General features: G+C 42.4%; 1 protein-coding gene across 9 annotated transcripts in view; it reads left to right on the forward strand.

Annotated features, from left to right (window-relative positions):
• Positions 1-17,875, forward strand: part of Sox5 (SRY-box transcription factor 5) — a 1,007,323-nt gene that overhangs the window by 709,599 nt on the left and 279,849 nt on the right. The gene's annotated exons all lie outside the window — the stretch shown is intronic.

Raw genomic sequence — 17,875 nt, forward strand, 5'->3', positions numbered from 1 at the left:
CATCATTATATCTTCTCCCACCTTGATCTTAGGTCAACTCCTTATATAGTCCATAAGAATGTGATTATAGTTACTTAGAAGTAACCCCACTCACATTTTTGGACTTTTTGAATTCTTTCTTTTGGGGGTTCCAGCTGTGAAACTCTTTCATAGTTACTGATAGCAGCCTGAATTCAATATGCATATGTCCAAAACAAACCAAGAAAACAAAACTTGCTAACCTGTCCAAGGTTAGATCCAGGTAGTGACTTGTTCCAATTTAACCCTGGCAGAGTCCAGGGTGTAGAAGCCATTCAGCACCCAAGAGTGGCTCTCTTCATCAGCTCCAAGTCCCAAGTGAGCAAACCAGCAAACACAGTGGAGAGATGTACTTTGATTATAATTCATGTCTGACATACAAGGTATGAGAGCCAATACATTTTCAGGTCCCTGGGAGCATCATGGCTGAGTTTTTGGGAAGATATTGCTTAACTCTATAAGGAACTGCCGAACTGTCTGCAAAGTGTCCATAAAATTTCCTTCTTGACATCATTAAAGGGAGGTCCTACCTGTTCATGTCCCCCTCAGCCTTCAACACGGCTGTGTTTGGGAATTTTTGTTCATTCAAATGGCTATCTCCCTGTTGGTTTACTCTCCAGCTCCCCAATGACCATTAATGTTCAGATATCTTCATGCATGGATTTTACATCTCTGTGTCTTTCCGGAAGTATCTCTTTAGTGCTTTTGTATGTTTGTTGAGTCATTTGAAACAGATGAATTTCGAGAGATCTTTATATATTTAGGATACCAGCTTTAAATCAGAAATGTATTGACAAATCTATTCTCCCAGTCTGTGGTTACTATTTTCATTCTCAGTATTTTCTTTTGCAGAAAAAAATGTTTATTTTATGGCTTCCAGGTTATCATTTTGTTCAAGAATTATGCTTTTGATTTGTGTAAGTGATCATGAAGAGCCTAAGATCTTTTTCTTACACTGTATTTGACACCTTTATTATAATTTTGCATCATATATTTTAGACCTGGGAACACCTTTGAGTTAATCTTTTAAAGGTTAGGTTCTATGTCTGCATCCTATAATTTTTGTATAATCAGAGTGCCTGGTTGTTCAGCAGCACTTACTGGAAGATGATCCTCGTCCACTGAATGCCTTTGCTCTTTGCCAAGGTGGTTGATGAACTCTTGTGTGTTTGTTTCTGCCCTCTGGGATCCTATCCATCAGCTCATTAGACTGCCCTTCCTGTGACACTGTGCTGTCTTAGTGGCTGGAGCTTGGCAAGAGTCTTGCTTTGAGTGGTATCATTCTTCCAGTTTTCTTCCTTTTCTCTGGGATTTTATGACTTAGTCTGAGCCTATTTTCTTTTTCCACAAACTCTAAAATCAGTTTGTATATCCAAAGAATAATGTGGATTTGCCTATAGATCACAGTATAAAGTAACCATATCATGACAATTCTCTTTCATGAACACGAAAATCTATCTCAGTTATTAAGGTCTTGGTTTTTACAGTTTCCAGATACATGTCTTAGATATATTTTACTAAATTTATGATCGTTTATTATCTTTTTATATAAGAAGATTAATTAGCATAATCATGCTGTGGTTAATTTCAAATTTTAACTTCTATCTCATAATATGTAGAAAGTCCATGTATTGTCCTTGGAACCTATGGACTCAGAGTCAGTTCTAGCAGTTTTGGTTAACTCTCTGAGATTGTCTACATGGGCAAGTATTTTATTCACAAATTTATAGTTTCATTTATTTCACTCCCCAATACAACTTTTTATCATTTTTCTTTCTTCTTACATGTTAGGACTTCCAGTAGAGTATCAATTAAGAGTGGGAAGAGAGTGTACCTTTGCTGTGTTCTTGATTCTAAGAACCAGGCTTCTTGTCCCATCATGAAGTAGGATGTTTACTATAGGATTTTACAGAGGATGCCATCAGGATCTACTTTCCTCTTTTCCCTGGTTTCCCAGGGAGTTTACAATTTTATTTATTAATGTAATATATACTCAGTCATTGATCTTTAAATTCCCAAGGAGATTTTTCTAACATTGAACCATCTAGCAAACTTGCAATAAATCCCACTGGGCCACACTTAGTTCCTTTGATCTATTTTGAGATTTGATTTACTCAGAGTTTGTTGAGGATGTTTACATCCAGGACCATGAGGTTCATTAGTTCATAATTTGTAAATCTCTGTACATCTCTGATTTTGATACAGACTTCATAGGAGTTGGGAAATGTTTACCTAACATATTAATTTACAGGTTTTGTTACACTCTGAATGCAGGGATAAGTGCTAAGGAGTTCCAGTTTGTTCTGTATTTTCTATTCCAAAGATGTCTGAGGGGTATCTTTAGGTGATACTATTAAAGGGAATTTGGTGTATGACATTGCCATTCCTCCACTGTATTGGGGTGACTAACAACAGACACATGAACTCTTAACTTGGAAGTAGATGACAGACCTAAACCTAATGAATAAATTGCTATGGGAAAGACAACAGCAGCAGGATGCACCCACAGGTACTTGACAAAAGATACAGGGGGTACTGGGCATTGTAGGAGCTGCTGAATTCCCAGGAGCAGCTCCTGGGGCAGTAGAGCAAAGATTGATGATCACAGCAGGAAGGGTTGGCACAAGGAAACATCAGTACTGCATATGAAGGTTAGAAGGCTTTCCTTGCTGTATCTCTGTCAGTAATACACTTTAAAGGAACTCTTCCTCTTAAAATATTTGAATGCTCAGAGAAGGAGGCTTGTGTTATTAAATATGATTGTGAGAATGTAAGTTGAATAAGGCAAGAACTGAAAAGTCTGAGTTGGGGCTCCAGAGGTGGCTCGGTTGGTAAGAGGACTGGCTGTGCAAATGTGGGAGCCTACATCTGGAAGTCAACACTTCCCATAAGTCAGGGGTGGCCACAAGTATGCATGTAACCCCGGTGCTGATGGGGATAGGGATAGATAATCCCAGGGGCTCGGGCCACCAGCCTCGCTTCTGTCTCAAGGGAATTAGGACAGAGCATGAGAGTCTGGTAGTGTCCTCTTTTGGCCTCCATGCATACTTAGGCAAGCAAACCTGTCTATTTGTGTAAAGGCCGTACTCACACATGCACCATACTCACACATACACACATATACGTACTGACACATACATACACATACACAGACTCCTTCCTTTCTTGTCTTGAGTTTCAGAAACAATCTTTGTATGACAGAGCATGAAGAAGCTTTACACCCACACATGCAAGTTTCTAGAGCCTGCTTTGGATATCCAAAACCATAGACCTACTCTTACTGATAATTTGCCCTGGTAACAATATATATGCATTTTTAAATACTTCATTTGTTAATTTTAGACATGGTCTCATATTGTGGTCTATGTTTGCCTAGGCTGGCCTCGAATTCATGATGGTCCCCCTGCCTCAGTCTCCTGAGTGCTGGGTCTACAAGCACGAGCCTCCATGTATCTTTCAAGAATGCCCATTCAGAGCCAGGTGGTGGTGGCACACGCCTTTAACCCTAGCACACAGGAGGCAAAGCCAGGTGAATCTCTGTGAGTTCAAGGCCAGCCTGGTCTACAAAGTGAATTTCAGAACAGGCTCCAAAGCTACACAGAGAAACCCTGTCTCAAAATACAAAAACAAAACAACAACAACAAAAAGAATGCCCATTCGGTGATTCATTGACTGAAACAATTGACAAACTTATCAAGAAGTAATTTATATCAGAGTAAAACCACACTCTTATTTGGGAAGAATTTCAAAGAGAAAAGCATACAAAATTGTATCTTAAGAGATTTGTAGGTCTCCCAGCAACTTGAAATGATGTTGGCCATCGAGACATCACTGATGAAAGGGTATTGGACATGTCTGAGACTGACCCCTCATACCGGTTCTCACTCATGCACAGGAGACCGTGATGCTGTGTAGAGCACACACATGTGAACTGAGGCTCTCTTGTTACCTAGCATCAAAAAGATAAAATATTTAGTAATCAGTCTGAAGGGAAAAGTGTAAAATGTGTTGGTTGGAAAAGTATAAGCTCTTGTTGTGCTTCACGGAGAGAGAAGCCATGGAAAGGCATGAGGAGCAGACAGGAAATGGAGCTAGGTGCTAAGTGCATAGCTAGATGTTTTCTCTCCTCCAGATATTTGTCCATTGTTTTTCAAAGGCCATTAAAATGAGCAGCAGGTTGTGATGAAAATTTCATTAAGCCCAGTGAAATCATTATGAGAGGCCATGTTCACATCTTGGCTTCCTTTCCTGGGGTGGGGGTGGGGGAACAGATTTCATCAGAAAGACCACTTTATCTTCAGCCTCACCCAGCCAAGAAGAAGCCAGCAGGGACGGGGACCCAGGAAAAGGAGGCCAAGGAGGTGATACTGGCAGTCAGGGACGAGAGGTGAAGACGGGCAGAAGTAGCAACATCTCCTGTTTACTCTAGGCTGTGCTTCGCCCAAGTATGAATTAAAATATTTTCAAATGTATTTTAGGAGAGAACCTGAACATTCTACTGGGTTGTGTTTTCACTCTTTCAGAATTTGGGGCTCTCGTTATGACAAAGATTTACTCATGTATATTCTTAATGTCCATTCTTTTTAAATTGTTTATTTATTTGTTTATTTATTAATTGTGTGCGTGTGCGTGCGTGCGTGCGTGCGTGCGTGCGTGCGTGTGTGTGTGTGTGTGTGTGTGTGTGTGTGTGTGTACGCATATACAGGTCTGAGCATGGACTGTATTGAGATCTGAAGACCATTTGTAAAAGTGAACTTTCTTCTTCAACCATACAGATTCCAGGGATTGAACTCAGGTCGTCAGGCTTGGAGGCAGGTGCCTTTACCCACCGAGCCATCTCGTTCTTCTGTTAACTGATACGTGCTGCTAAATTCATAGGGAACCCATGTATTATCTATCAACCTTTCTACTGCATTATTGTTGTTTGGTAGTAAGTCTGTAGGATCAGCCAGCCTCTCTTAGACATGGCACCATATATAAAATATATGACAGGTGTCTATCACATGTGGTTTGAAATGTCAAAGTTCATTGCAAACATTTGCCTAATCTTCATATCTGGGATGCTGTGGGGGGCCATCCCCCACACCCAACTCAACTCTATTATTACATTCTCTTGCCACATATAGAGATCCTGCTTTTTCTTAACTTCAAAGTAGATGCATTTGTTGCAGTTTTTTATTTCACAGAACTAAAAAAAAAAGTAGGGGGAAGCAGCAGATAATATTATTAAGAAGGACAGTAATTCGCTGCAATAAATAACCAGATTTCTCCAAAAAGATCTAATAAGCAAGCCACTAAAAACAGCCTACATATATTTACTCCCAGAATTGTATTTCTTTTCTGGCATTCTACTGAAGAGTACCCTGGGTAAATGTGGGGGGTGAGGGATGGCCCCCACAGGCTGTGTGTATAGCCTTACCAGAATCAGTAAGGACCAAATACACACACATGGCCTCAATCATTAGATTCATTTTCTGTCCTATTTGGAGGAGAAATCTGATGATTAAAGATATTCTAGTGCCATTTCCAAAGCTGGCGCTGCCCTTGGTCTAGAATTCACAGCCTCACACACAGCTTACCAAGTTTGCCCAGTAGCTTATTTCCTCCTACACTTTAGCACACACACTCCACATTCCTCTGAAATATTAAAAAATGAAATGATAGTCAATACTTTCTCACTAAAATAAATGTTACTCCTTAAGTGATCAGACTTCCAGAAAGTGTTTAAGGGCTCACTTAACACATTGTAGACTGTTTGACCTAGCCATTAGCAAAAGGAGGAGGAGGAGGAGGAGGAGGAGGAGGAGGAGGAGGAGGAGGAGGAGGAGAAAACCTTGAGATTTTAATAAAAATCATTGTAGAAAAATGTCTGGGAACAAAATAATTGTGCAGTAATAGAATTGCAGACGTAACATTTTAAAGGCAAACATGTTTATGTTAGACTTCCATGTCACAGAGTTTGCCTGGGTCTCACAGGAAGTGGGAGTTATAGATGAGCCTGAATCTCACAGGAAGTGGGAGTTAGAGATGAGCCTGAGTCTCACAGGAAGTGGGAGTTAGAGATGAGCCTGAGTCTCACAGGAAGGTGGTATTAGGGTTGGACCTGAGTCTCACAGGAAGTAGGAGTTAGAACTACCTTTATGTTTACTTTGTTCCAATGTAACACGTATCATAGGCCATTTATTTAATTTTATTCCAATATTATGCTCACTAAAGTTGTGGTAATCATACTAAATTTTCAAAATGCTTGGTGAAAACATCACGCTTACTGCCCTTCAGTGCTCCCCCCATTGCTGACACAGGTAAGAGAGAAGAGATTTTCCAAAGCACATGACCTCCTGTTAGTGCTGGGGAGGTTCTTTATGCATTCCTCACGGAGCTCTGCAGTTGAGATGGCAGCTGGTGCAGCTGGTAAAGGCATGCCAAGTGTGCCACCTGAGTTCTTTCCCTGGGACCCAAATGGTAGAGAGGACCAGTTCCTACAAGTTGTCCATTGACCTCCATATACACACCATGATCTCACTGCCTCTCCACACACACACTAAAATAAACGTAAAACAAAATTTTAAACATCAAAGTTAACAATTTCCTTACTTAAAACAATAATTTAGTAAATCGACCCTGCTCTTATTGTATGGGGGATCCTGAATTAAAACAGGAGGACTGTCTTCACACACTTCTTGACAGTGAATACAAAAACACATACTGATGCGCTGCACCCTTGGCCTTCCTGCCAAAACTTCCCCACTCTCCAAGACACACATCCTGTCTTTCCAATGTGAATTCTCCCATCCTCTGTGTTTTTAATACTATGGTACTTAAGATATCTGTATGTGTGCCTGTGTGTCCACATGAGTGCAGGAACACATTTGCCACCATATGCACATGGAGGTCAGAAGCTACCTCAGGTGGCAGTCTTCACCTTCTACCTTGGGACTGGGTGTCTTATTTTTGCCTCTGCATACGCCAGGCTAGCTGGCTTCTAACGGCCTGGGATTTTCCTGTCCCCTGCTTTTGAGGGCTGGGCTTGCAGACCTGTGTCTGGCTTTCCCGGAGTTGCCTGGATTCCAAGGCAGTTGCTCAAGCTTCCACAGCAAGTGCTTTCTCCTCTGAGCTGCGTCCCCACTGCTGGGCCCGAAACTCTGCTCTCGGTCTTGATCATCTACCTCATGAATTTTCTTTATAAATATTTTTGGTTAGTTTATAAAGTAATGGGTCTCATTCTGACAATTTCATATAAAAAAGTCATTATACTTTGTTCCTTTGAAAATTCTAATTGCGTTTATTTATTTGTTTATTTAGTGTGTGTGTGTGTGTGTGAGTGTAGGTGTGTATATGCTACTGTAGGCCTGCAGGTGTTAGGAGTACAGCCTGCGGGAATCAGTTCCACTCTTCCACAGAGTGGTTCGAATTTGAACTCAGGTTTTCAGTCCTGACTGCAGGAATCCTCCTTATCCACCGAGTCATCTCCCTGGCCAAATACATATCCATTTAATTCCTTCTTCACTGTCTGCCTTGTGCCCACCTCCCCACTGCCTATCTGATCTTCTTCACTTCCCGAATGTCTCTCCACCTTTCAGCACTCAGCACTTTCTCTGAAGGTTTCAATCGGAGTTGACTTTCCTTTACATTGAGCTGAGATTGCTGCCCCTCCTGGTGCTGCCCCTCACTGCCCCACCATGCTACCTCCAACACTGCCCCATGCTGCCCCCCGACTCTGCCCCCCATGCTGCCCCCCATGCTGCCCCCTGACTCTGCCCCCCATGCTGCCCCCTGACTCTGTCCCCCGACTCTGCCCCCCCATGCTGCCTCCCGACTCTGCCCCTCATGCTGCCCCCCTCCCCGCTCTGCCCCCCATGCTGCCCCCCCTGCTCTGCCCCCCATGCTGCCCCCTGACTCTGCCCCCCATGCTGCCCCCCCTCTGCCCCCATGCTGCCCCCTGACTCTGTTCCCCCCCCCGCTGCCCCCATGCTGCCCCCCTCTGCCCCCCATGCTGCCCCCCGGCTCTGCCCCCAGCTCTGCCCCCATGCTGCCCCCTGACTCTGCCCCCCATGCTGCCTCCCGACTCTGCCCCTCATGCTGCCCCCTGACTCTGTCCCCCGACTCTGCCCCCCATGCTGCCTCCAGGCTCTGCCCCCCATGCTGCCCCCTCCCCGCTCTGCCCCCATGCTGCCCCCTGACTCTGCCCCCATGCTGTTCCCCGATGCCACCCCCCCCCAGCTCTTATCACATCGTCATCAGTTATTTGCTTGTTGCTGTCTGTGTCTCCTGTCTTCACAGTAGTGTGTAATCGTCCCCTGCTGTTGGAATGAATCCTCACTTCTAACAGAAAGGAGGAGACTAGGTCAGCCCTTGTGCATCCTAGCTCTGGGTGGCAACCTATTGACTGGGGTTTTCTGATGCCTTTAATTACACTGTCCTGAAACTTGATTCTTTTCATTTCTCTTTTTCATGTATTTTGTGTTCTTCCTTCAACCATAGCCTACCCAGACACATCCTTTCTTCACACTAGGGTCTCCCTGTCTCTTCTGCCTTCTCTTTCTCAAATGCATTTCTCATCATTATGGGGTCTCTGAGATCATCCACTTTAGTTCCTTCTGTGACTCAGAGACCCAGGACACAGCACTAAGATATGCACACCATGTATGTCTCACTGATGACTTGAAATTACCCAGTTCCCTTAGGAAATGTGTTGACAAGCCATAGATCATAGCTCTGCCTTGTTGCTGACCTAAAGCGAGAACCAAATTACATTGATCTATGAACATTGTTTCCAGAATTTAAAGCTATGATGTGTTTCTTCATTTATCCATTGCTTTTGTTTCTGTAATGCCGGGATTGAACCTGGGGCCTCATGTGTACTTCATGAGTCCCCTGTCGCTGAAGCACAATTCCATGCTTTAGTACTTCTCACACTGTCCACTTTCTACTGTTCTGGGACTCCACCTGATTCTCTTCGGGGCAGCAAAGCTTTCAAACTCATGAATTTCTTCAGATACTTTATCAAACATGACAATTATAAACAAAAGGACAGAAAGTCGTATGTATTTACCCGTGTTCAAGAGATAATATGTTTTATTAAGGGTCTTGGTGAAGCCATTATTCAGACTGGGTAAATACACTGAACACTTGGGACTAAGATCAGTGGGATATACATATATATGTATATGTATGCATGTGTGTATGTGTGTGTGCATGTGCACACTAGTGTGTATGTGTATATGATGTGTAGTGTCTGTACCATTTAGGGGGAAACTTTACAAACATTTAGCAATATTCTACAATGAGCTTTTATCTATTTTTCACTCTTGAATCTTGCCACTCTGTATGTGTGAATGTTTAATCTTAAATAAGGCTTACCTAAAACAAGGCCTGCAGTGCATTGTGACTTCCTGGGGAAATGTGGTATCTACTTGGCTTCCTTTCCTAAGATGACTGTTAATGCTTCTGCCCTTCACTACAATGCCGACTCTACTGTTCCCCTCAGGTGACTGAGGGAACCGATGAGGTAATGCGTCCACAGTACTAGGTAAATTATAGTCTGCCTGGAAAAGCACCAGCTCTCCTCACGTTCACATCTTGGCTCGTTAAGGACTCTCACTAGTCAGGCACACTGGCAAACAACTTTGCAGTGTTCCTTTTCCAGGATTCCGGGGGGGGGGGGGGGGGGGTTAAGATCTGGAATCAATAATACCAACAGCAAATGAGAAGCTAGCTAACTTATAAATAGGTCATAGCTTACATAATTTTTTATATATTCACCCAAATAAATATGTGGTTTGCCTGTTTCTTATGTGAAGAATGGCTTCACAACAAGAAAGACAACTTGTCCAAATTAATAATGGGTGAAGTCATGAATTCTGACCTGTGTAAAATTAGGAGGGGCAGTGTAATATTCCATTTATGGGTTTCTTGTATTCCCACTGTGTGCTAAAAATAAATATTAAAACCCAAAGATTTATAGTTGTGTAAAATTTTACCATTCTCTCATATTCATTTGTCCTGTCTTTTGTTAATCTTTCTTTGAATTCTTTCTGTGTCCCAAGTGTATGTGTACATGTGCATTCGTCTCTCAGGTCTGACACGCCCAAGTATATGTGTGCAGGTGCCTCCCTCTCTCAGATCTGACACACCCAAGTGTATGTGTGCAGGTGCTTTCCTCTTTCAGATCTGCTTGTTTTTATCTAGTATTTGTATTTCTCTGTCTCCAGAACTGTTTTGCCTTAATGAGCATGCTCATTTGGTATGAGAAGCTGTGGGCTGTGACATTTTTGTTTGTGGCACTGATGTACATCACTGAAAGAACTCCCCTGAATTCCCCAGAAACTCCTTGCTCCTGATCTTATAAGGCCCCAAGGACACAGCATTTTCTCCAAATCCTACCTTGTTGCTTTATGGAAAGCAGCTCTGTGCTCTTCTGCATAGGATTCACAGACAATTCTCCTTTTGTGAGAACCACTAAAACTAGGCACTGAGCTTGGAAAAGTCTAGTTCATGAATAGACCTCACCACATCTCCAGCCTCTTCCCTGAGCTACCCTGAGAATCACCCACAGACTAGGGTGGAGACAGGCAAGTTTTCATTCACTCTATCCCCATGCAGCATAGGTCTGTGGCTGAGATGGCAACAAAATTCACCACTGACAGAACTGGATTGGGCATTATGTTTATCTCTTGTTTTTGTTTGTTTGATTTTTAATGAACCAAAACTAATGTACAGACAATCATAACACAGGCCTCTTTTAAAAAACTTGGAAATACATATGGATTTTACTGTAAGGTATGTATGTCTTTTATATATTTGTATCTGTCATGAACCCAATCAGATACTGGATGGCACCATCTACAGGACTTATAGAATTTTCCAGAAAAAGTATGTATCAGTTCAGTGTCCCTTTCCTGTTGCAAATGTATTGGTGTATACAACTATAAGTCCTCAAATAGATGTGAAGCCCCCTCCTCCAGGTTACTGTTGAGTTTAGAGTTGCTGAAGTAGGCATTCCATGCATTCAGTTTAGTCAGTAGCATGCTCCAGCACCAAAGCAATCATTCTCATTCTGTAAAGATAGCCCCGAGTGTGTGGCATTTGCCCCTGTGAACATGGCCAGAGGCATTGCATGTGCTACACTGGAGTGTGCAGAGTAATTAACTGTGCCTCGTCTTAGCATTCCTGTGTCTGCTGTGGAGCGAGCGTCCCTTTAGAAATTAAATCAAGCCTCATTGTTTTACTGGAGACAGTGAGTCATAGTCACCCTTAACCCAGCAGCTTCCTAGTTGTGACTCTCATGGGGAAATCAACTAAGATTTGCAATCTCCAATCAAAGAGTCCCACAGCACCCCTCTCCCTGTGCAGAGAACGGGCACTCTGAAACTCACTCTTGGTTTTAGCTCTGCATTTGATGAGGCGGAGGAAAGCCTGAAGATGCTCTAATTGGCAGAAGTTTGAGGTGCGTTTGTCTCCTTGCTCACTGTCCCTTTGACAAAGTACATCCTGAAGAGGCTTTGTCAGTGCTGTTCCCATGAAGGACAAACAAGGGGACTTTTCAATGGATCTCTTTAAAGTTGTCTTCCTCACGCTCCAGCAGCTGTCAGGGGCTGTGCCTCACGCACTGTGGCTCTGTGTTCAACTGTGCCGTCTGTCACTAGGAAATGTCTCTCTTCTTGTTGAGCAAGCTAGACTCTAACCTAGGGGCACCCCTTCTCAAAGGCACCCCGATATGGAAATCAACACTCATAAATTGATGATAAAGGGAAGAGCTTGTTTTTCAAAGGTTGACTCAAAGACGATGCCCTCACATGCCGAAGAGTCTATTCTTCCAGGAAGGAGTATTTGAACATTAGCAGACAGCTGTGTTTGAAGCCTGGAAGGAAAGCTGGTTCAGAGCCCCCACCTCTTCAAGCGCTGCCCATCATGGTCGTTCAGCCTGGTCTGTTTGAGTTCATTAAGTGTTATAGAAAATTTATTTGTATTTACCCAAAAGACCTTCAGGTTTGGATCCCAGAGGCTCAGGGATTGTTTGTGGGAATCCTCTTTACATGGTAGAGCCTGAGCTACAAACTGGGGGTATGGGTACAGAAACCCATTTGAGTGGCATGGCTTCTATCCTTAGGGCCAATTAGAACTTACTTTTTGGCTATTAAAATGTAGCTGCTTTTAGGAGTGTCCTTAATCTTATATATCCCTCTGTACATAGTCAAGCTATCATTGTGTTTTAAGTTGGATATTTGTGTCTTAATATAAAAGGACAAGGACATTGATTATAAAATGATGATTCCTGCTTAAACATGTGTGTGTGTGTGTGTGTGTGTGTGTGTGTGTGTGTGTGTACTAAGGGGACAGCATAGGCTAGAATCAACAATTCTTTACCCAGATAATTCCATTTTTTTAAAGATACCTCTTTTTCTGGTCCTCAACTAAATCTGCCAGTTCCAGACCTTCACATTCAATGCACAGAGCTCCCAGAAGGAGACCTGCTGACCTGGCTACATATTTATAAATAATCACAAGGGGAACATAGCAGCCCTTCTTGCTGATCATATATCATGGCTTTTGGGGATATCATTTATTCAAGAGTGAAGAGCTAGCCACCTGTTTCTGAGGCCTCTCTTCCCTCACAAGGAAGGTCCCAGCCCTAGCTGAATAATAACGCTCTAATCTGGGCAGCCTATAAGCATCTTTGTGAAGCTGACTCCAGCCTGGCTGAGGAGTTTGTGTGTTTGCGTGCCCATGTGTGTTTTTTGCTCCCTGTCCCCGAGGCACTTGTCACAACCATGCATATTAAAATTAATCAGACCTCCCAGGCCTGTGTGGCTGTGTATTTAACACGGAGAAGTGGATATCAAGCCTTTGCCCTAATTAAATAGGCCTGCTTAGCTTTGTTCTAGTGGATGTTGGGTTTTTTTTTTTCTAATAGGACTCTCTCATGAAGAAGGCACGGACAGCACTGGAGGCAGTGGAGAGCGCCACTCAGAGCTGCCTCTGCCACCTGCTCCCAGAGTCCTGAGACCTCAAGGACTCCCCCAAGCACCTTGCACGCTGCCCTTGATGTTAAGGAGAAATATGGCCAGCAATGTAAGAGAGCAGAGAGGCTGGGCCCAAACAGAAGGAGCATATGACCCGGACACTTTTCTTTGATTAAGATGGCCCATGTCACTGCTTTTGGAGTTGGAGACCAGCTTGTGCCCTGCACTCCTGAGTTTGGCCTACAAACTTTGGGAGCCAAAAGGAAAGTCATGTTGAGATACGGGATGTCTTGAATTTGAAAGGCAGCTCTTGTTCACCCAACTTTTTTACTTAATTCTTTCCCAAGTCAAAGGAAACTACTATTGATGCAATAGCAGCATCAGTATTGATCCAGATGGGTTTGTGTCCACCTTGACCATTTCTAGACTGCACCTATTTTCATTTGTGTTAGACATTTTCTGTATCTGTAGAGAAGAAACAGCATAAGGCATTCAGAAACAGACTTTCATGTAGTGTTAGGCCAGAAACACCGAGAATGGCCAGACACACAGAAGATAGGCTTTTCCTCCTTTGTGGCTTTAATGTCAAAAATGAGGGAAAATGAACTGTAATGATGACTCAGTTTGTATATTTTAGTCCCAATTTATATATATTATTGGAGACATTTTGTATTTTAGAGAATACATGCAGAAAATCTTATCTCAATTTGATATTAATATGTGAAACAATTGGAAAAACAACGTAATAAACAGATCCATGTTAATCAGTTTGGCGATATAGTAAATTTCCAGATAACTACTTTTGCCAAAAGATTACTCTGGAATAGAATCCATTTCTCCCTTAGCAAATACAAAGGGTCACACTATTAAAGACAAAGAAACACCTTAGCCACTGCCTTCCAGCTTCCCCCTGCTCCCTCCCATCGAGCTGCGACACGTCAGGACCCATGTAGCCATAGCCCATACTCTATCTTACATGTTGGCATGTGACTAGTGTGGGGCCTGTCTCTATGGTGCTGAGCAGCTGACAACCATCTGGTACCTGACAGCCTCCTCACCACTCCCTCCTCACTTGGGCTGCTGTGGTTATTTATCAACACAATGCAGACTCTTCCGTGAGGGTGTGTGGGAAATAGAAAGAGACATCAAGGCCCTGAACAAGTAAATACATCTTTCATTACTTCTTTTGTTTGGTGTGTTTACCGTGTGCTATTCTTGGCCAGCAGAAGTTGTTTGACAGTTCTGAGGAAGGGTGAGGAGCCTTTTCTTGAACTTTCTCCTTTTGTTTTGTCTTTGTCGAGAGAGTTGCCATGTGCCATTTTCTTTTCCGTGGCACCTTTATGTAAAATCTCTCTCCGATAGTGTCCCTACTGTCAGTGGGACAAATGCAGGAGATGATTGAAGTCATTGACTTGTTCGTCCTTCTAACTGAAATGGACAGTTAGAAGGTAGAACTCCAAAATAGGGCACGAAAACTTTGTCATCAGGAGTGAATAACAAGATGGTACACAAATGATGTTTTCCTATCCCCTTCCAAGAAGCTTCAGATGCCCGTGGATTTATGTAAGCATTGCTGAGATTCTGAGCCCTCACTTAGTTCCGGGTTCAGTCTTTTCCTACACATTAATATGGCATCAGGGTAGAACATTACGCAAAGCACGACTGTGGAAGATGCCTGTGGAAAGGTGCGCCAGTGTTGGGCACCTGTTGACTGCAGCAGCACCGCCCTCTGATGATGGCATTTAGTGTGTGAATGGCTTAGCAGCGATGGTGTTAATGTCCTGTCAACATCCATGCTTCGAGAAAGTATGCTGTGCTTGTAGAGATTTACCTGAAAGATTTCTTTTACTTATTTGTTTTCTGCATAGTGTGGGGGAGGTGTGTGCTCTGCCACCTTGCTGCAGTCCCCAGCCCTCAGATAGTTTTATCCAACCCTAGCTATGGCAAAGAGTTGAAAGCAACCCCCCTGGCAGTAATCCAAACACACACGTCTTCCCACTGGAGTTCTGCTTTCTTCCTGTGGATTTCTCTTGGATGCCATTGTTTCAGTTTACACACCTTGCTTCTCAAAAACATCAAGGGTCCTATCGCAGTAGAGAAATGCATCTAGCTGGGAGGTTGGGTGTGCTGGGACAAGGGAAGTATAACCAGGAGATGTCAGTTCTCATCATGAATATGGTGGCTATCCAAATTTCAGGAAAACAAAGAAACACCCAATTCTAAGTTATTATGGTAGGACATGGCCATGTCTGTCCATGTGTGACTCCAGGTTGCCTGACCTTGGTCATCTCTGCTGAGCATGCTGTCATCACTTGTCCTAGCCCATCAGAATGATTAGGGATATACATCCTAAGTGAGTAGTCAGCAACACTGTGCCATTTAGCCCAGCTTTTCTACTCAAAGATTCATAGTTAGGCAGTAATATACGGTGTTAATGAAGTAGGTTTGTCCTGTCAAGACTCTTCTCCTTTCCTTCACAAACTAAACATATCTAAATAAGCATGTTTACCAGTTTTAAGATCTGTTACATTATAAAGAGAATTCTATATTGTGTCTTTAGAAAGTATCTGCCATTCTGAACGGTAAGAAATGTTGTCTGTTTGATATTGATGAAGACTCAAAGTTCCAGAGATACCGTCTTCCTTTCGATCTTTGCTCCCTATGTTTTTATTTTAGTATTTATACTTATGAGAAATACTCTTGCTAACCCAGATTGCCACAATTTTCTCAATGAATTAATATATATGCATAGACAAACAATATATATGTAAAATAATAATAATAATAATAGCAATAACAATAATGTTGCTATAAATTTAAGGATAACTTATACCATACTGAATTCATACTGAATTTCTTTTTTTTTTTTTTTTTAACATTTCTTTATTTTACAGGGGTGGGGGAATACCACTATGTATATGTAGGGGCCAGAGGACTGACTACTTTAGAGTAGATTCCTCCTACCATATGGGTCCCAGGGATTGAACTCAGGTCATCAGGCTTGGAAGAAATTGTCCTACCCTGCCCAGCCATTTGTCAGCCCTCTCCTGATGAATCTCTACAATCTTTGCCTACATTGAGTTTTGCTCAAGCAAGTACAGAATAGGAATTCACACTCATATTCTGTATTTTACTTTTTCCATTGCCTTTTAATTCTTTTGACATCCCCTGTATATTCTTTTGTAAGTCCAATGTGGACTCAGTACCTCTTTTTCTATAGCCTTAACCTTAATTCTTTGATCCCTTACTTACACACTTTCATCTTGACACCAAGTACATATGGTAGCCCTGATATATGGTGGTCATTTTATGGGTTAATGAGGAGACAGAAATGAAATACACAGCCCTTGTTCTCAACCTGATTAGGACCTTTCAGAGAGAGACCAAGAACTTCAGATCCTTGGGAAAAGGGTATACAAGGAGGAGGCATGGGGCTCTGTACGGAAGGTGACCTTACACCTATGACTGATCATATAGTTTATATTGGACCAGAATGCATCTGTGATTAATAATCACACACCAGCAGACATATTTTTTTTTTCTCTTTAGACGTGGAATGGTTCCTATGACTACTTCAGCTGACTATTTCAATCAGTTTTTTTTGAGCGTTTATGTAAAAGTGACTGCAGTATCCATTGAACTCGTCTCCCCATACCATGGCTTGCTCTAATATGTTCATGTCCCCTCTCACTTGGGTGTTCTAGGGCAATTGATTTCTGCTTCTCATCAGGTGCCTGAATAAAGTTTACAACTGAAAAGAAAAAGCAAAATTCTTCATTTTGGGACACCAACAAATAAGCTGAAGGTGTAGTGTTTTATTTTCATTTATGTGACCACCTCTTGCTTTCCTTACTCTGACTGTAGTTGAGGTGTTACTTATTCCCATCCCAGTCTGTTTCAATATTCAAACAAATGGTATTAAACAAGAGTTCAATGATAATATCAACTAAAACTTATTCAGGGACTAACAGTTTATAGCTTTGTATCATTTATTGATCTATAATAAAAAATATGAATATACAGCAATAATTGAAAATGTCTACTATGTAACTATAACCTCAATTTTAACAACTACTTTAATTCTGACATACATACAGAAGGACAAATAATGTATTTATTCTGACATGCTCAGATCTCAGGCTGCCTGTCAAAAACGTGTAGTCCATTTGTGTAGTCTGCTGAAGACAAGGCTGTGGGAGAGCAGGCTGAAGGGTATGGTGGTCCTTATCACTTAGCACTTAGGTGGACCTAAGTACTTAACATTTTCTCAGGAATTAGAAGTGTAAGCCTCAGTTAGTGTGGGGTATGGTACTTACACTATCCCGCACATTTTATCTCCCAGAGCTTAAGTGGATGTGGTAACCCTGAAGCTAAAATGAGATCTCTTCCTGCCTAATTCTTCAACCTGATGAGGTCACCTACTGTCTAGATCTCTAACCTGTTGAGCTCACTTCCTATTTAACTTTCCAGCCTGGTGAACTCACTTCCTGTCTATGTCTTCAGCCTGGTGAGTTCACTTCCTGTCTAAGTCCCCCACCTGATGAGCTCACTTCCTGTCTGTGTCTCCAGCCTGGTGAGTTCACTTCCTTCTAGTTCTTCTAGCTTGTGAGCACACTTCTTCTGTAACTTCTCAACGAATCACACTTCCTGTCTGAGTCTCTAGCTTTGTTTCCCATGTCCCAGCCCTCCCCACCTCCCTCTGCACACCCCTTGCTCTAACAAGTCTTCATTTCTGTTTCTTACCCAGACTGCCATACTACAAGGCTGATGGAGTTGAACAGTATAATTTTCAGGTCCTAAATATTTGTCATCTTTCTCTCTTTCCAGCATGTCTTCCTACAGCTGCCCCAAAGAATAGGAATGTACATATGGTCTGGCCTGCTAAACAGTGTTCC

Source organism: Peromyscus leucopus, chromosome 3, assembly GCF_004664715.2.
Source record: "Peromyscus leucopus breed LL Stock chromosome 3, UCI_PerLeu_2.1, whole genome shotgun sequence".
In the NCBI taxonomy this organism is placed as follows: Eukaryota; Metazoa; Chordata; class Mammalia; order Rodentia; family Cricetidae; genus Peromyscus; species Peromyscus leucopus.